The following is a 21,853-nucleotide window of genomic DNA, read 5'->3' on the forward strand; positions in this document are numbered from 1 at the left end:
TTTACAGCCCATGGACAGACATGGTATACTGTAGGCCTATATCATACTGGAATCACAGCAGGACTTGTTGCAAATAGTCTCACATGAGGGATATGCAAAATATCTGGAGCGAAGGTTGCACATTTGATTGTACAGAATTAAAGTGTACAGAAAGACCCTCATCATTTCAAGTCACCTGTGAAGATGTGAGTTACAACTGATCTTCAGTAACCCATGCTTGTTGTAAGAGGCGACTAGCGGGAACGCGTGGTCAGACTTGCTGACTTGGTTGACACATGTCATTGTATTTCAGTTAAGTAGATTGATGCTCATGCTGTTGATCACTGGAAAGTCTGGTCAAGATTTGATTATTAACAGAACGCTGCCATATAGCTGGAATATTGTTGAGTGTGGCGTAAAACTAAACTCACTCACTATTGTCATTTATGTTTGTCTTCTCACTCACTATTGTCATTTATGTTTGTCTTCTTTCATTGACAAGGAGATAGGTAATTGATGAACATTAATAGAAAGATAAAAATTCAACAATTACTCATCTGGTGACACACATGGATACACACATGATGCACACCTGTTTATAAACTGGTAACACATCTGGTTATGTACCTTGTAACACACCTGGTTATGTACCTTGTAACACACCTGGTTATGTACCTTGTAACACACCTGGTTATGTACCTTGTAACACACCTGGTTATGTACCTGGTAACACACCTGGTAATGTACCTGGTAACACACCTGGTAATGTACCTTGTAACACACATGGTTATGTACCTTGTAACACACATGGTTATGTACCTTGTAACACACCTGGTTATGTACCTGGTAACAAACCTGGTTATGTACCTGGTAACACACCTGGTTATGTACCTGGTAACACACCTGGTAATGTACCTGGTAACAAACCTGGTTATGTACCTGGTAACACACCTGGTTATGTACCTGGTAACACACCTGGTTATGTACCTTGTAACACACCTGGTTATGTACCTTGTAACACACCTGGTTACACACCTGTCTCATCTTCATACACACTCACCTCATCTTATACCATAGATGGTATCAAAGTGGCTACCTCAGATGGTATCAAAGTAGCTATCATAGATGTATCAAAGTGGCTATCACAGATGGTATCAAAGTGGTTATCATAGATGGTATCAAAGTGGCTACCTCAGATGGTATCAAAGTGGCTATCATAGATGGTATCAAAGTGGCTACCTCAGATGGTATCAAAGTGGCTACTTCAGATGGTATCAAAGTGGCTATCATAGATGGTATCAAAGTGGTTATCATAGATGGTATCAAAGTGACTATCATAGATGGTATCAAAGTGGCTATCATAGATGGTATCAACGTGGCTATCATAGATGGTATCAAAGTGGCTACCTCAGATAGTATCAAAGTGGCTATCATAGATGGTATCAAAGTGGCTATCAGATAGTATCAAATAGATGGCTATCATAGATGGTATAGATGGTATCAAAGTGGCTATCATAGATGGTATCACAATGGTGTGCTATCATAGATCAAAGTGGTATCATAGATGGTATCAAAGTGGCTATCATAGATTGTATCAAAGTGGCTATCATAGATGGTATCAAAGTGACTATCATAGATGGTATCAAAGGGGCTATCATAGATGGTATCAAAGTGGCTATCATAGATGGTATCTAAGTAGCTTCCTCAGATGGTATCAAAGTGGCTATCATAGATGGTATCAAAGTGGCTACCTCAGATGGTATCAAAGTGGCTATCATAGATGGTATCAAAGTGGCTATCATATATGGTATCTAGGTGGCTATCAAAGTAGCTATCATAGATGTATCAAAGTGGCTATCACAGATGGTATCAAAGGTGCTATCATAGATGGTATCAAAGTGGCTATCATAGATGGTATCAAAGTGGCTATCATAGATGGTATCAAAGTGGCTATCATAGATGGTATCAAAGTGACTATCATAGATGGTATCAAAGGGGCTATCATAGATGGTATCAAAGTGGCTATCATAGATGGTATCTAAGTAGCTTCCTCAGATGGTATCAAAGTGGCTATCATAGATGGTATCAAAGTGGCTACCTCAGATGGTATCAAAGTGGCTATCATAGATGGTATCAAAGTGGCTACCTCAGATGGTATCAAAGTAGCTATCATAGATGGTATCAAAGTGGCTATCATAGATGGTATCAAAGTGGCTATCATAGATGGTATCAAAGTGACTATCATAGATGGTATCAAAGTGGCTATCATAGATGGTATCAAAGTGGCTATCATAGATGGTATCAAAGTGGCTACCTCAGATGGTATCAAAGTGGCTATCATAGATGGTATCAAAGTGGCTATCATAGATGGTATCAAAGTGGCTATCATAGATGGTATCAAAGTGGCTATCATAGATGGTATCAAAGTGGCTATCATAGATGGTATCAAAGTGGCTATCTATCTATCATAGATGGTATCAAAGTGGCTATCATAGATGGTATCAAAGTGGCTATCATAGATGGTATCAAAGTGGCTACCTCAGATGGTATCAAAGTAGCTATCATAGATGTATCAAAGTGGCTATCACAGATGGTATCAAAGGTGCTATCATAGATGGTATCAAAGTGGCTATCATAGATGGTATCAAAGTGGCTATCATAGATTGTATCAAAGTGGCTATCATAGATGGTATCAAAGTGACTATCATAGATGGTATCAAAGGGGCTATCATAGATGGTATCAAAGTGGCTATCATAGATGGTATCTAAGTAGCTTCCTCAGATGGTATCAAAGTGGCTATCATAGATGGTATCAAAGTGGCTACCTCAGATGGTATCAAAGTGGCTATCATAGATGGTATCAAAGTGGCTATCATAGATGGTATCAAAGTGGCTACCTCAGATGGTATCAAAGTAGCTATCATAGATGTATCAAAGTGGCTATCACAGATGGTATCAAAGGTGCTATCATAGAGATGGTATCAAATCATGGCTATCATAGATGGTATCAAAGTGGCTATCATAAGTATCAAAGTGGCTATCAAAGATGGTATCAAAGTGACTATCATAGATGGTATCAAAGGGGCTATCATAGATGGTATCAAAGTGGCTATCATAGATGGTATCTAAGTAGCTTCCTCAGATGGTATCAAAGTGGCTATCATAGATGGTATCAAAGTGGCTACCTCAGATGGTATCAAAGTGGCTATCATAGATGGTATCAAAGTGGCTATCATAGATGGTATCAAAGTTGCTATCATAGATGGTATCAAAGTGGCTATCATAGATGGTATCAAAGTGGCTACCTCAGATGGTATCAAAGTGGCTATCATCAAAGTGGATGGTATCAAAGTGGCTATCATAGATGGTATCAAAGGCTATCATAGATGGTATCAAAGTGGCTATCATAGATGGTATCAAAGTGGCTATCATAGATGGTATCAAAGTGGCTACCTCAGATAGATGTATGGTATCAAAGTGGCTATCTTAGATGGTATCAAGAGGTGGCTATCATAGATCATAGATGGTATCAAAGTGGCTATCATAGATGGTATCAAAGTGGCTATCATAGATGGTATCAAAGTGACTACCTCAGATGATATCAAAGTGGCTACCTCAGATGGTATCAAAGTGGCTATCATAGATGGTATCAAAGTGGCTACCTCAGATGGTATCAAAGTGGCTACCTCAGATGGTATCAAAGTGGCTATCATAGATGGTATCAAAGTGGCTACCTCAGATGGTATCAAAGTGGCTATCTTATTGGGGTACTACAGTGGGCTATCAAGAGGCTATCAAAGAAGGGTATATCAGAGAGCTTGTATCAGCGTGTAAAACCCTCTCAGGAGGGTATGAATGTAGAAAGAAGGTACCAGTCACAGTCATTCCATGAGTTCAAATTTACTGATTTATCAGCAGTATCACAGCCCGATCCTGTTACTGACCCATAACTATAATGCTGACATCGAACATATACTTGCCACTCTACATTTTGAGTCTATTGCAAGAACTGACCATTGTTCACAAATAACTCACATGCACAAACCGCTGGCTGAATAATATAGGCCATTAACCACTGGGACTATATCCAATAAAATGGACGTAGTTAATTCAAATAAATTGACATGTGCAGAGTGACAGTTAAGAGTGATCATAAATATTTCACTAATGAGTTTTTCTCATCTTGAAGGGTGTCCACTGTGAATTCATCAAACGAAACCCGTGTGACAGACACTTCATTTCTTCCACAAGATTGATCCTAACCGAGGTCACGTCAGAGAGCTTGTTACTGTAATCATAATGATAATAAATGGTCATATCTGACGAGGAAGCCAGTGGATGCGGTTACTGCATTTCCTCATGCCGAGACTTGCCACATCCTAATCCAACCGGTAAGACTGGCAGTCATCAAGTCATCATTAGTGAATGAACAGGAACTAGCAGCTAACGCACAAGAGACATCGGTTGGGGGGAGGGGGGAAGACAAGGGGAGAGAGTGACACTGTCCATCTGTATCTCCGGGGGAGCTTGTGGCATGATATTATTAGGCATTAGTCTGGATCATCTTGATGATCTGGGATTAGAGCTGCTTGTGGGCCACTGGCAGTTGTTAATCTGGACCATGGGTCTGGAGCTTGCATCACTGATCTGTTGGACCTGTAGTCTGGATCATGGATCACTGGGAGGTACTGTAGAAGTGAAGATGGGCAGGATGGGAAGGAAAGATGGGCAGGATGGGAAGGAAAGATGGGCAGGGAAGGAAAGATGGACAGTGAAGGGAAAGAGAAAAAGGGGCAGGGATGGATGAAAGGGGCAGGTATTGATGGCAGGAGGGGCATTGTTGAAGATAGAATTATTCTAATTATAGTCCGTTTGGCTCAAAAGCGGACTGATGAATTGCAATCTAACTCGAAAACTAATAAACATATAATACGCAATGAAACGCTGATCATAATCAAAACATCACACCAACTCTGTGATTTATTTGCAGAATATATGTACTAAAATTAAAAAAGTTGTTTAACAAACTATCATAATTTTGACACAGTTTACTATTTGTTACGAGGGAGGAGTGCAGAGAGAGGGACAGCAAGGTGTTAGAGAAGCACATGCAGAAGTGCCGATTAAGCTATTGATTCATTAATCTGTGCTGTGCCGTCTCCATCCTTTCTTGCTCACCTGGCTGTCCCTTTCTCTGCACTCCTCCCTCATAACAAATAGTGAACTGTGTCAATATTTTAATGACAGTTTGTTAAACAACTTTTTTATTTTTAGGACATAAATTCAGCAAAAGCTTCACAGAGTTGGTCTGACGTTTTGATTATGATCAGTGTTTCATTGAGTATTATATGTTTATTAGTTTTCGAGTTAGATTGCAATTCATCAGTCCGCTTTTGAGCCAAACGGACTATAGTAAGGCACTCAGTCACATGTTACCCATGGCAACCAAGATACAACATGCAGAATGAAAACCATCATCTTTCATCTGGAGGTAGACAGATGAAGACGTCACACTGTGTATTGACAGGATTTCAAGATCCCTGTGACCTGGGAAGATACTCTAACACAAGGAGTACCATATTCCACATTCTAAACACCCACATACAAGCTGAACTAATCAAAATTTAGGAGAAGCACCAAAGATCAACAAATAGTGATACTCAGAGGACTGTCAAAGATCACATACAATTGTCTCAGATAACTAGCACCATGATGTACTATGTGTCATTTCAGATCATGTACTGGCCATCAACACCTAGACCACTGATTCAGACATTACTGTAGATCACCTTCCAGAACGACATCATCTTTGGCAAAGTGATCTTAAAGCAATGGTAACATCAATACATTGAAACCCCATCCACAGAGATCAGCTTGTGATTCATGGCCAGCAAAGATCAGCTTGTGATTCATGGCCAGCAAAGATCAGCAATGAATTCAGCTGAATGAATGAGTGCGTGAGTATTGCTTTGTGACGATTTTAGCAACATTACAGCAATATCACTGCATGGGACACCAGAAACGGGCTTTAAACCTTGGGACCACCGTTAAAATTGAGAACCACAATTTGTCGTGCTGAATGTTATATGTCACAATATGTCCACACTGTTGCTCCATGTGTAAAAATGAGCTGAAAGGGTTGATTAGGACACAGATAATAATGAAGATTACAGGTTAACAAGATGTCTACCGGTAATGATTTTAATCTACGGACACTTATGGATGATCCTGATGCCATTTGGAACACTCACAATTTACAAGATACTGAGCGGTATGGGATGATACAATCTGAAAATGTCACAACGCATGACTTGTTTTTAAAAACTTTGGTGTGTAATTTGGAAGAGCAAGTTCCTGGACAGCTTCCAGTGGCCAAAATGTTCCAAAACAAACAATTTTGACATCTTTGTGTGAAAAAAAATATTAAAAGCAAAAGAAAAACTAAAAGCAAATGATCTACGATCTAAGACAAGAGATTCAGCTCCCATCCTTTAAACTACACAGGAATTAAGGAAGAACAACCCCAGTCAACTCCCAGTTCTCGTCTTTACCATAGTTTTCAATACCGGATCCTAAAGAACTAAACAGTTCAGTGCAAAAAGATGTCCGATGGTAGATGTCCAATGGTAGATGTCCCATGGGAGATGTCCAGTAGATGTGTGTAGCTTCAATGAATATACTCAAAACACTACATTCCTGTGCATTATAATGTAGTTATCATACAGCTGTGTAAATTAAGTTGAAAGTGAAATATGTAACATGTTAAAAATAGAAGTGCTTGGATAAACTGGCACTGCTGCATGCCTATAAGTCAAATGTAAGTCTAATGTAAGTCTAATGTAAGTCTAATGTAAGTTTAATGTCAGTCTAATGTAAGTCTAATGTAAGTTTAATGTCAGTCTAATGTCAGTCTAATGTAAGTCTAATGTAAGTCTAATGTCAGTCTAATGTCAGTTTAATGTCAGTCTAATGTCAGTCTAATGTAAGTTTAATGTCAGTCTAATGTAAGTCTAATGTAAGTTTAAAGTATGTTTAACGTCAGTGTAATGTAAATCTAATGCAAGTTTAATGTAAGTTTAACGTCAGTGTAATGTAAGTTTAATGTAAGTTTATCGTCAGTCTAATGTAAGTTTATCGTCAGTCTAATGTAAGTTTAAAGTAAGTTTAACGTCAGTGTAATGTAAATCTAATGCAAGTTTAATGTAAGTTTAACGTCAGTGTAATGTAAGTTTAATGTAAGTTTAATGTCAGTGTAATGTAAGTTTAATGCAAGTTTAATGTAAGTTTAACTGTAAGTTTAATGTAAGTTTATCGTCAGTCTAATGTAAGTTTAACGTCAGTGTAATGTAAGTTTAATGTAAGTTTAACCTCAGTCTAATGTAAGTTTAAAGTAAGTTTAACGTCAGTGTAATGTAAATCTAATGTAAGTTTAATGTAAGTTTATCGTCAGTCTAATGTAAGTTTAAAGTAAGTTTAACGTCAGTGTAATGTAAATCTAATGCAAGTTTAATGTAAGTTTAACGTCAGTGTTATGTAAGTTTAATGTAAGTTTTACGTCAGTCTAATGTAAGTTTAATGTAAGTTTAACATCAGTCTAATGTAAATCTAATGTAAGTTTAATGCAATATCCAATATGATATGCAGGTAATATAAAGAGATTATAATACATTAACTATGGTATGCCTTGTCCATACCAACAGATGTGTATATGTAGAACAAACAAACAGTTCAGCATGACGCCCTCACCCAGAAGCCTTGCTGTAACCAGAGCCTGAATCTGAAGCCTGAATCTGAAGCCTTCTCCCTTACAACCACCAGTCTACCACTGTCTATCGCCACACTTTCAAGTCCTTGCAAGGCTTTTTTAATCATCAAAGGAACTCGTCCCCCACGGCGTTTCACACAAAGACAAATATATTCCTGTGTGGAAACTCAGACCTCTCTTCACCGCAAGTGCCCAAACTGGGAAATGTTCGTGAACTATTCCTGTAGTTTCCTCTTTCAATATAACAGTGAATCAGTGTAGGAAATGTATTTGAACAACCTTAAAGATCATCTCAAACTTCACAATGAAAAAAATGATAAAAAAAGCAATATAAATCAATTTTATCTCCTGTTTAAGCTAAAACAAGGAAACAATTCATGGTCATCTAATTGTCTTTAGGAGTGCTTGATGAGATCCGTTCTGAATTCTCATTGTCAATTGGACAAGGAAATATTTTGGGATTATTTCCTCCTTGTCAAGTGGAAGAATTCAGTCTGTCTGTTTGAGGTTTGGACAAACTGTAAATAAGGATTTTAAGTATTTATATTTAAATAAATCTGTTTATCAGTAATTTCCCTAGGAGTATTGTGGGTTTGTGTCGAAACAGCTTAGAAATACATCACACAAACACTGGTGTTCACTGACATTCCATAGGACATCGTATATATTTTCAAAGGACAGTTAATAGTCATTGTTTGTCTTACGTGTGACTTCCATTTCTGGTGTCCCCTGAAGTGATATTGGGGAAATATTGCTAAAAGCAGTGTAAAACCATACTGACACTCACTCAGTCACTTTTGGTTTAACTGAATATATAATTTCTATTTAGACCTTTGATACACAATACTTTAGATGAGTCACAATGTGTTGCTAGTTTCAAGCTCAAGAGTGAGAGAAATATTGTGTTAAATCATCCATAAATAAGGTAGACAGAGACAGTGATGTCACTCCAGAAATTCTGCTGATATTCAGGGTATTTATCACTTACATTCATGAATGGCAACAAAATACCCTGGCTTAGTGAGGATGAGTCAACCTCAGGAAAGTTGATGTTGTAAAACAGCTAGAGTGGAGGCGAGGACTCAGTGAGTAAGCCAGGTTTAACGCTGCTTTGAACGTTGCATTTGTCAGCTTAATGGGGGAGGGAAGCCCAAGTGATGCCAGTCGACAGCATCACCACTATTATGAAGAACCCTTTGAGCAGACCAAAGATGATGATCGATATAAACCTTGGATTCCCATGTATATGAGCTATATATATCTTCCCCAACATGAGGAAGCAGAGCTACAATATTGTTGTTAAGAAGACTACCTAGAAAGCCTCATTTTGAAGTCAGATGACTTTTATGCAGCCCTTGAATAGAATAGGTTTTGGTAATGGTGGGTTGTTTCAGGGGGTCATCTTCAAAGTTTGTTATCACAATAACTTCCTTTCATCTATATTTTCAGTCAGCAAGTTTGGATGACACATCTTGGAGGTATACTACTGTTACATGGAGCGTCAGGTGGGAGGAAGCCATACATGACGTGTGCCTGGATGGTCACTGCTGGATGTATGGTGGTGACAGACGGGTATGGTGGTGACAGATGGGTATGGTGGTGACAGACGGGTATAGTGGTGAGAGACGGGTATGGTGGTGACAGACGGGTATGGTGGTGACAGAGGTGTAAGGTGGTGACAGACGGGTATGGTGGTGACAAATGGGTATGGTGGTGACAGACGGGTATGGTGGTGACAGACGGGTATGGTGGTGACAGATGGGTATGGTGGTGACAGAGGTGTAAGGTGGTGACAGACGGGTATAGTGGTGACAGACGGGTATGGTGGTGACAGACGGGTATGGTGGTGACAGATGGGTATGGTGTTGACAGACGGGTATGGTGGTGACAGATGGGTATGGTGGTGACAGACGGGTATGGTGTTGACAGATGGGTATGGTGGTGACAGATGGGTATAGTGGTGACAGACGGGTATGGTGGTGACAGACGGGTATGGTGGTGACAGACGGGTATGGTGGTTGACAGATGGGTATAGTGGTGACAGACGGGTATAGTGGTGACAGACGGGTATGGTGGTGACAGACGGGTATGGTGTTGACAGATGGGTATGGTGTTGACAGATGGGTATGGTGTTGACAGATGGGTATGGTGGGTATGGTGGTGACAGATGGGTATGGTGGTGACAGATGGGTATGGTGTTGACTGACAAGTATAGTGGTGACAGACGGGTATAGTGGTGACAGACGGGTATAGTGGTGACAGACGGGTATAGTGGTGACAGATGGGTATAGTGGTGACAGACGGGTATGGTGTTGACAGACGGGTATGGTGTTGACAGATGGGTATGGTGGTGACAGACGGGTATGGTGTTGACAGATGGGTATGGTGGTGACAGACGGGTATGGTGTTGACAGACGGGTATGGTGGTGACAGACGGGTATGGTGGTGACAGATGGGTATGGTGGTGACAGACGGGTATGGTGGTGACAGACGGGTATGGTGGTGACAGACGGGTATAGTGGTGACAGACGGGTATGGTGGTGACAGATGGGTATGGTGTTGACAGATGGGTATGGTGTTGACAGATGGGTATGGTGTTGACAGATGGGTATAGTGGTGACAGATGGGTATGGTGGTGGTGACAGACGGGTATAGTGGTGACAGACCCCAGGGTATCACAAATGCATATACCTTATATTATGGACTATTAGTTGACCTTGAGTATCAGCTGACCCTTGAAACTGATACAATGACTGATGCACTGGATGCAAGCAACCCTAAATATTCTCTACATACTGATTTTCATGAAGCAAAAGTTGTATCACACATCGATGAATACACATGATGTCTTCCTACTTAGCAGCCTTTATCATCAATAGCATCTTTATCCAGGATTAACCAACCACCAATCAAAAATAGATATTTTCAGACACTAAGAATTGTTCTTGTTTCCAATAAAATCATATATTTTCAGAGTCTGACCTTAGGCTGGGCTGGAGAGTCACCACAGCCCATAGCCAGATGGAATTACATTAGTGTGAGGTAGAGAGCTAGTCCTTCAGCCAGATGGGATCAGCAGCGAGATAGGCTGCCATTCACTTGAGTAAATACAAGGGAATTAGTCTGCTGGAGATGTCAAATATTGGCCTGTGTGACCATGTAAGACTCTACTGTGTAAAGGTGCTTACTGATAGATTGCAAGTGTGTGCACCAGCATCGCGTTAAATGGTCCGATCGGTGGAGGAGGATATACTAACGGTTTAACTAGTGGAGGGGGACATATTTTTATACCATTTAAATGTATTGGTTCTCTTCATAAGGTTGGCCAGAGCCTAATCAAAATGTCAGCTATTCTATTTCTTTCGGTTCTTTACTTAGTCTTTTCCTTTCCAATCTATCAAAAATATAGCAGTAAAGCTAATAAAAATAAAACACTTTTTCTCTCTTTTTCTCAGTCTGAGCATCTGCTCTATTCCTGTCAGATCCATAACCTGACATCACGTTATGTGAGGTACAGTATTGAGCTGTATGCCAATGTATTCCTGGGGTGAAGAAACCACACTTTTACTGTTTGACTTGGCAATAAGTGGAGCAACCTTACATGGGTGTGATCCGGGAACCTTCTCTCAGACATTAGAAATCTAATGTCACATCTAAAGTTGGTCTATAGGAGCCTGGGAATATTGGCTAGTGTAGGAAAATCCTCATGTTCCATGTATCTGCTGTCACTTTGGTCAGACAGAGGAAGCGGTTGAGTCCCAGCAGAGACCATATAATAGATTATTATCTATATAATCTATAATATGGTCTCAGTGGTCCCAGCTACCATGTCCAATGTTGTGTACAACTGTGACCACATATATCTCAGTTCTTATATCAGGTATAGGGAACCTACTTAACCTTCGGTATAGCAGCAATCAAACATATGAAGACATGGCTCTCTGAACCAGTCTGTATCACATCTCTACCAGACTGTTGCCCTGAGAATCAGTACTTCTTTGCATTAGAGATACATTCTGGAGGCATCAGTCCCTGGCTTGTCTCTTGGATAACACACCATGTCACCATGTTATGCACGCACACACGCACGCACGCACGCATGCACGCACGTACGAATACACCCAACAATATCAATACCTTCTACCAGAGACCATCTTTTTAGAACACATTTGTGAGGTCGTGGATATATGAGGTACCCCATGTTACAAGGTAATGCCATCATATACAGGAATATTGATTATTATATATACCACGGTTATGAGGAAGGATTATTTAGATATTCACCTAAGACCCTCTTTGCAAACAATGGAAACAGTGGAATACTAGTTATAATGCCCAGGGAGCATTACTCAATACAGTTTTACCTATATCCATATCATTATGGTAAATATATAACCGTATTCCATGTTATGTCAGCAGGGGACAGAACAACCAGGGAAGACTGTATATCTACAATAGTTAAACTAATATTGTCTGGAAAGGTCAACTAAAGACACATTTAAGGGTCAAGTGGTGTCATATATACTTCACCTTCTTCATAAAAAATTCCACAGGTTGAATTCAATTAAATTAGAGTGTGCAGCTTCCATGATGAAAGTTGGACATCACTGCTATCGTCTTGTTAAAGCAGCACAAATATCTCTACAATGGCAGCTTTGCTATGGAAACCAATACCAGTTGATTATCTCTGTTAAAAAATTCTTTACGGAGAGATGGGTATAGAATTTCAAAGTCACCAAGCAGAATTTATATAAGAAAATATATGGGATTTCCTTTCAGTACTGCCTTGTATCATAGCACCACCAGGAATAGATCTATAAGAGTGGCGTTGAAGAGGTTGTTCCTTCTGCTGATGAAGCTGGCCTCCCACCTGTGTAGACTGAGGTTGACACAGGAATCAGCTTACCACAGTGAAGGAATGTGTGGTGAGAGCAATAAAACCTTTCAATAAATTAAGAGATTTCATGAAACTAATACAATATTGAATGTGGTCCTACAGGTAGATATATTTAGCAGACTTTTATGAGATGTTTCAGTATACTCTTCAAAGGATACACCCATTAAACATGATTGAAATAGGTTTCTGCCTTGAGTTTTTACGGATGATATCCAGAAATATTCTCCCCTGTACAATATGCCAGCTACATGATGGCGGCCTGTAAACTCATACTGAAGTAATAATGGTAATGTGCTAGTTTCCATCTGTTGCAGTTGCTCAAAGCACAGATAATCTGATTAGTATTACCCTGGATAACCCAAGCTGCCTGTGAGGCACTAGAAGGTTAATAGTCACATGACTTATCCCACTAGGTACCCATTTTCTGCTGGGTGAACAGAGGCAATTTTGAACAAACTCACTTGCCTCAGGTGAGACCACAAGTATCACATGTGCTTCATTGTGACTGAAGTCCTAGAAACTCTCAGGAGTCAAGCTGCGAAACATGGTCACCCATGTAAGGACTTTCCACGCCCACCCTTGCTTAACTTAAACTGATTTGTGACCTGAGCTCGATGCTCCATATCCTGTAAGGACCATGGGATCTCAGGCTGGAATTGTTTTAGTTATGGAAAATTGTGAGACATGATCTCTACATATCTACCAATAAAAATATTTACAAAAGTATGCATTCCAACATGTCTTCCTGTTTGTCAGTGCACCAACATGTCTGAAATGAAATCTATGAAATACTAAACTATATCTACTGATATATCTGTGCTAGTGCTATGAAATACTTAACTATAATCTACTGATATATCTGTGCAAGTGCTATGAAATACTAAACTATATCTACTGATATATCTGTGCTAGTGCTATGAAATACTAAACTATATCTACTGATATATCTGTGCTAGTGCTATGAAATACTAAACTATATCTACTGATATATCTGTGCTAGTGCTATGAAATACTAAACTATATCTACTGATATATCTGTGCAAGTGCTATGAAATACTAAACTATATCTACTGATATATCTGTGCTAGTGCTATGAAATACTAAACTATATCTACTGATATATCTGTGCAAGTGCAAAGATATACTAAACTATATCTAACGATATAATCTGTGCTTACAAATATTAAATATTTGTACCTACATATCTGTAGTACTGCTATAAAACATTAAACATTGTATACCTTGGACACATCTTCACATTCCACTTAGCACATTTTCCCCTCTAACTGGCATGAAGTAACTAAGGCCGCTGCTGCCCTGTGTTTAGTGTTGAAGTATTTCTCTCATCTGACTGGCCAGATTCCATCTTGTAGATACGCAAGTCGACTTCCCTGTCTGTAGTTGTGTGTCACATGCCATGTCACAAATGACCAAGTTAAAATTTGAATTATGATACTTACTTGTTTGAGAGGCATTCTAGAAGTTGCGAGTAATATATATAGGAATGACAAGTTTTTATGGATGATCAACGTCTCTACTGTATGATAGCGACGTTTCGGTATAGATACTTTATACCGTTTTTAAGCATTAAATATCTAAACTATATCTACCGATATATCTGTGCAAATGCTTGAAAACGGTATAAACCTCCATACCGAAACGTCGCTATCATACAATAAAGAAGTTGATCATCCATAAAGACTTGTCATTCCTATGATACTTACTGTTTGTTTGTCAGTAAGTCACACAATGCACAGTATCACATATTCATGAACAAATAGTAAAATTTTAACCAAATTTTTGTAATTTTATTACCTGTGTCAGTTGTGAGGCATACAGGATTTTATGGCCTCCATTTGGAGTGTATACGATGTAATCCAACGTGTTTTGTGACTATATATGTCTCCATGGCAGGAAGCATAGCCATCACTATTTCAGTTTGGCTGACATTTTGAATTAATGGAAGACATGTCCAATCACTGCTTTTGATAACATACCTGACAAGAGGCCCCTGCAAAGGCATTAATTGTGTACAGTACAACATATACTACTCAAAGTTTGCAAAGGATCAGTATTGATGACATCAAAATGTCAACAGATAAAGAATGAAATATCCCAGTACATATGGACTAATTGTAACCCATACAGAACCTCAGTGTGCTGATGTTGAGTTGAGTTGAGTTTACGTCTCATCGCCATTATTAGCAATGAGACCAAGTAGTCACTCAGGTGAGATCTGCACCGGGTGCTTGAGAACCTGTGTGTTGAAGTAAAGTGACCGAATCACTGCAGGACAACATTGACTGCTGTGGAACGCAATTACACCATTTAATGTCAAGGACGTCATATGATGACCGAAGAATTAAGTAGACGTAAAAGCAGGCTGGAAACAAGGTCAACAGTCACAGAGTGGCCAACAGGGCATGGAGTGAGTGAGTTTAGTTTTACACCACTTTTAGCAATATTTCTGCAATATCACGGTGGGGGACACCAGAAATGGGCTTCACACATTGTACCCATATGGGGAATCGAACCTGGGTCTTCAGCGTGACTAGCGAATGCTTTAACCACTAGGCTACCCCACCGCCCCACCAGGGTATGGAATGGATACCAAACGTCAGGATCAGCTTCCCAGCACCATGCAGATGGTCAACAGTATTCTACCAAGAAGCGGGGAGGCAAGGTTTCTTCTGAAATCACCATATTGTGACTGCCACTACAATCAGAAATGACCTCTAGAATGTTATCATTCCATGAGACTGGTCTCTGGTAACAGAGGACATGACTTTGCAAACCACTCACCTGACACCACAAGCAGGCATGTTGGGATTGGGCTGAAGTTCACGTCATCTGCACAGACAAGGCACTGACATACTGTCTAGACTTCACAGTACACTGCCCGACTGTGGTGTAGACATGAAGAAAGATTCCAAGATTCCAAAGGAGCCAAACATGATGCAATGGAAGGAGCTGAAGAGTGATTGGAGTTGGGATCGCTGCAGCTGTAATGGCCTGTCTCGATGTCGGACAGCAAGGCACAATGACAGGTGGGCATGACATAGATAACATTCTAGATGTATATCTGAGACTGTACTCTGATGTAATCAGACCCAATATCTCCCTGACACCCTGTCACTGTAGACAGGTCCTTGCTATATCAAGGTCCTTGATTCCTACTCAGGGCAGGACACCCCAGTCCGCATGGAGAGGCCAGTCTGGTCAACAGATCTCAGGCCTATCAAACACAAATTGAACAAACTGCAGATCACCCTCTCATATTTGGACAATGAATTATATTTAGTGACTCTTTCTTACATTACACTGGCTGGTTATTAATCACGTTATGTTTTGGGATTGTTCGACATGTGACAACAGACATTTTCTCATTAAACATGTCTTCAAAAAATATTTCTTTGGCTTTTTCAACAGATAAACATAATTTGATGCATTACCTTTGAAAGTGGTGATCCTTAACAAACTCTGAGTAGTATACTTAATCACAGCTATCCAGATAAACCATTGTGACACACCATCAACACTAATGCAGCAAGATTTGGATGAAATCCTCCAGATAGATTTTCTTGTACGCTTCACTGAGTTCAGATTGTTTTCATGTTGAACTCCAACCCATGATAAATAGGAGCTGCTGAATCAAGCAATAAATCCTTTAGTTTGTTCCTAAATCAACCAACGGCATGTCCAGTCTGTCTGGATGCTGCTGCTACTTACATGATGGCCATTTGTCTGATGCTGACTCCAGCAGAGTGAGCTACCTACAACATCACAACACCAGCTTCCAGGCTACATCTGCACAAACATCTTGGAAACATCACAAAATGTTGCTTCACGCATGTCAGTTCACTGCATTGCAAATGTTTGAAATGCACAAATTTGAACTAAAAAACTTCATCTATCGTCAAAATGTCTGCTTCTAAAGATGAGATTTCAGAAGAATACTGCCCAGTCGATCATAAGTGTGGTGTTTCCACGAAGACTATTATCATTGATGATGCCAAGCCCAGCCTGCTTGTTTTACGATCCTCTTTTGTTCTGATTTTCCCATCACTGCTGTCTCGTTGATATTCATTGATGGATTTTGAGACGATCTACAGTCTGACTACCATCTGCGCTGACGCTTCAGCAGCAAAACTTCCGTCATCAATGATGCACACAACTAAATATGTATCTAGGCAAATATTTTGCTTGTTAGGACCAGAATCAGTAGATGACAATTAGAAGACTCAGTTTAAGAATATAATTCAAAGTGAATCTTAAATATGGTTGTATGGAGGAGATGGGCGCGACCTTGTCTACTTCTTGAAGGATACTGAGCAAAGGATGGGGTTTTTTTCTCACAAAAGAAAATGACATTGTTAATTAAGGCCAGACCAATTTTACTTCTTGTTTTACGGATTTTTGTCCTCAGAAAACCTAAAGGCAGGATGGAAAAAAAATAAAATAAAATCACCAGTCAAAGTAATATTCCTTCTAAATACTCAAAGTATGTTACTTTTGGCAATTTATGAAGTGTATATGGGGCAAAAAACATCTAATTTTTCTTGTATGTGGACATTTTTGGCCAATAAAAACATTAGGATTTTATTTTTTGAGCGGGGAAAATTAATTATTTTTTTTCTTCTTATTCTTGAAAAATACGACTGGCGGATCCTTAAAACAAAAAATACAATTGGTCTGGCATAAGTATTCATTGTAGCTTCCCTCATTTTTAAATCAACTCCATTAAAGTCATCATACTAAAACACTATGATAATCAATATCATTGCTTCATTCCATTTCAAAGTTAAAATGTCTGACAAACCAGTGTTTGATTATAGAGACTGTTGAAGGTTTGGGGTCACGGCCATTGAAGACAACACAATGCCATAACTTGTTTGAGTGGCATTTAGAAGTTGGTCTGATAGTGCTATGAACTTCTTTATTACAATCTGTGTGACGTTTCTGTGTAGAACATCACTCCCTTGCTTCATAATGATGTTAACATCTAAACTGAAACGTCACATATAATATAACATAGAAGTTGTACTTCTATAGAAATGTCGTCTTTGTTCAACACAATGAGGGGTGGTGGGATAGCTGGGTGAATAAAGCGTCCGCTCGTCACGCCGAGGACCCGGGTTCGATTCCCCACATGGGTACAATGTGTGAAGCCCAATTCTGGTGTCCCTCACTGTGATATTGCTGGAATATTGCTAAAAGCGGCGTAAAACCTAACTCACTCACTCACGACATGCTGCCACTGACTAATGATAAGAGGCACAGTAAGGTCAGCAGAGGTGAATTGAAGGTCAGCATTTCTGTAACAAAAGTTCCTGATATAATTCTAGTCATAGCCATGTACAACCTCTGGGAACATTATTTCCTGACCTTCCATTGTGATTGATCTCCTGTGATGTTGTGTAACAAGAGAATGCACTCTGTGGCCTGGGATAAACATGTGTTTCCGAGGATGTAATGAACCAGGGTGGAATATCCCTTGGATCTTGAGATCCTCAGGCAGATGGACCCCAAATACATTTCACCTTTTTAACCCTTAATCTGAACAGTTCCATTAAATGTATTACTGAGGAAACAGAATGTTGTCTACAAATCCTCAAACCAGACTCTAGGAGCAGGCACTTTCCCCCTAGCAGTTACAGGGAAATATTGTGGATTTCTCCAGCATGTGAGCTCACAGACCGAATTCTGATGAGAGACGTTTGGCTTAACCTGAAATGTCTTGTCTTATCTAAATGCAGTCGTTTAACAACACTTTACTCCATGATGAGGCTCCGTCCCTTCTGCTGTGACTGTAGTGGGAGACAATGGAGTGACACACAAGATGACTGCTTGGGTGGGTTTAGGGATCACATAATTATTTATATTGCTGAGTTTTGTAGAAAATGTCAGTGCAAGGAACTAGAGACCCTTTTTAATTATTTAAAGTGTCCAACATGGGGTTAATACACAGAATCAAGATGTCAACTAACATGGAAATGATAACATATAAATGAAGGAAATAATCTTCAGACGTCACTTTTTTCTTCCCATAAACTACAACTAAACTTAATGGTAATCGATTAGTGGGTATTTTCCTCTTTCTTAGAGCCATAATGGTGTCAAAGTGACGTCTGGTGTAGGCTGGAGGTTGAGACAGTCCAATGGAGGCTAGAGATTTAGGAGTAAAGATTGCACTAGAGGTTTGGAGTGTCAGATCTAGATGTAGGTTTGGGGTGTTAGATTTAGATGTAGGTTTGGGGTGTCAGATTTAGATGTAGGTTTGGGGTGTCAGATTTAGATGTAGGTTTGGGGTGTCAGATTTAGATGTAGGTTTGGGATGTCAGATTTAGATGTAGGTTTGGGGTGTTAGATTTAGATGCAGTCGTGGGGCGTCAGATCTAGATGTAGGTTTGGGGTGTTAGATTTAGATGCAGTTGTGGGGCGTCAGATTTAGATGTGGTTTGGGATGTCAGATTTAGATGTAGGTTTGGGATGTCAGATTTAGATGTAGGTTTGGGGTGTCAGATTTAGATGTAGGTTTGGGGTGTCAGATTTAGATGTAGGTTTGGGGTGTCAGATTTAGATGTAGGTTTGGGATTTCAGATTTAGATGTAGGTTTGGGGTGTCAGATTTAGATGTAGGTTTGGGGTGTCAGATTTAGATGTAGGTTTGGGATGTCAGATTTAGATGTAGGTTTGGGATGTCAGATTTAGATGTAGGTTTGGGGTGTCAGATTTAGATGTAGGTTTGGGGTGTCAGATTTAGATGTAGGTTTGGGGTGTCAGATTTAGATGTAGGTTTGGGGTGTCTGATTTAGATGTAGGTTTTGGATGTCAGATTTAGTTGTAGGTTTGTCAGATTTAGATGTAGGTTTGGGGTGTCTGATTTAGATGTAGGTTTGGGATGTCAGATTTAGTTGTAGGTTTGTCACATTTAGATGTAGGTTTGGGATGTCAGATTTAGATGTAGGTTTGGGATGTCAGATTTAGATGTAGGTTTGGGATGTCAGATTTAGATGTAGGTTGGGATGTCAGATTTAGATGTAGGTTTGGGGTGTCAGATTTAGATGTAGGTTTGGGATGTCAGATTTAGATGTAGGTTTGGGATATTAGATTTAGATGTAGGTTTGGGATGTCAGATTTAGATGTAGGTTTGGGATGTCAGATTTAGCTGTAGGTTTGTCAGATTTAGATGTAGGTTTGGGGTGCCAGATTTAGATGTAGGTTTGGTTGTCAGACTGAGCTAGAGGTTTAGGATGTGGGATGGAGATAAGTTGTACAAGATGGCTGCTGCTTCTCGATTAGGGCAAGCACCATGAAGAGAAGCCCCAGAGAACCAATTTAAAGAAGGATCAATAGTGAGCATGTCTTCCTAGGTTTTTATGGGTGTGAAGTTTAGCGAGGTCCCTGCAGTCTATTTGTGTTGTACATGGCTGGTATTGACCAAGGCATGTCCACTGCTCCCTGACTTTGATGTGCCGACCACAGCTCCCACATGTCCTGTCTCCATGTTAACCTCTGACTGTGATGTGCCCATGGTACCACGACTGCGATGTGCCCATGTAACCCCCAACTATGATGTGCCCCATGTTAACCACTGACTGTGATGTGCCCATGTTACCCACTGGCTGTGATGTGCCCATGTTACCCCCAACTGTGATGTGCCCATGTTACCCCGACAGTGATGTGCCCATGTTAACCTTCTGACTGTGATGTACCCATGTTAACCCCCAGACTACAATGTACCATGATGTTAACCTCCTGACTGCAATGTACCCATGTTAACCCCCAGACTACAATGTACCATGATGTTAACCTCCTGACTGCAATGTACCCATGTTAACCCCCAGACTACAATGTACCATGATGTTAACCTCCTGACTGCAATGTGCCCATGTTAACCTTCTGACTGTGATGTACCCATGTTAACTTCCTGACTGCAATGTACACATGTTAACCCCCAGACTGCAACGAACCCATGTTTACCCCCAGACTGCAATGTGCCCATGTTAACCTCCTGACTGTGATGTGCCATGTTAACCCCCAGACCCGGGTGAGTGAGTGTGTGAGTGAGTGAGTGAGTGTGAGTGTGTGAGTGAGTGAGTGAGTGAGTGACAGTGAGTGAGTGAGTGTGAGTGAGTGACAGTGAGTGAGTGAGTGAGTCAGCAAAAGGTTCTATGCCACTCAAATATATAGCACTCGAGATATTTCACACATTGTCAGGTATCAAAGCCTGATCGTCAGTGTGAGATGAGCCAACGCTTGACCACATGGCTACCCAAACCAGCCTATGGATACAGAACCTACTAGCCATCTAGCATGAGTGAGTTGGTAAATTGTACACCTGTTGGCATATCTACTATCAGTATCGCCAACAGATTCACCAAAATGTAGCCATTCCATGCAGGGGCTTGTCATGAGACTCTGAGGTGGATATAGGCTAAACAACAGACAAGGATTCCTCCCCTCATTGTAAACACATACATCAGTTAACATCAACTATTATCGCAGACATAGCAAGGTTGTCTCTGAACCGGTGACTGGTCCTCCGTCAGGTTGAAGGACAGATATCAAGAAATACTGCATACTAAAGTGACTCTATTGAAGACTGAAAACAATCCTAACAGAGTCCACAAAGGTGAACAAGTACCACAATATCACTGACAGATGTGTCCCAAGCATGAGTGGCCACAATAAGCTTCACACTTCACACTTCCCACTTCCACTGTATGGAGGCAACAGCAAAACACTACCACAGATGTGTGCAACATGTTGCAACTATTACCGAATCCTGGGCCTAACTTCATATCTACTTTCTTGCAAAATATTTATCTACATAAAATAATGGCATCTGAGAAAGTGTAATCCCAAATATGTATGTTACATGATGCATCAAGTGTGATACAAATTATCCATAAAGACTGAACAGTTGCCCGTCATCATCAGTGAACATGAGAAACACAACCAAACCATAGCTCCTACACTGACATAACAGCAGTATGACTGGAACAGAGAGAACAGCTTTCCTTTAGGAATAATACCTGAAGCATCTAGTATGTGCCACATATATCAAATCTGTCAGACACAACTTGTGTTGGTCATTATTTTAAGTTGATCTAATTCTTAGCGCATTGACTACGTACTATAGTATAGCAAAGCAAACTGGTCCAAACTAAGTTTCACTAGACTGAGTCTTCAGACAAGAGGTTAACGTTG

General features: G+C 40.1%; 1 protein-coding gene across 9 annotated transcripts in view; it reads right to left on the minus strand.

Annotated features, from left to right (window-relative positions):
* The window catches only part of LOC124280289 (tumor protein p53-inducible protein 11-like), a 468,499-nt gene that overhangs the window by 37,021 nt on the left and 409,625 nt on the right, over nucleotides 1–21,853 (minus strand). The gene's annotated exons all lie outside the window — the stretch shown is intronic.

This window comes from Haliotis rubra, unplaced genomic scaffold, assembly GCF_003918875.1.
Source record: "Haliotis rubra isolate DU_JTF1 unplaced genomic scaffold, ASM391887v1 Scf264, whole genome shotgun sequence".
NCBI classification, from domain to species: domain Eukaryota; kingdom Metazoa; phylum Mollusca; class Gastropoda; order Lepetellida; family Haliotidae; genus Haliotis; species Haliotis rubra.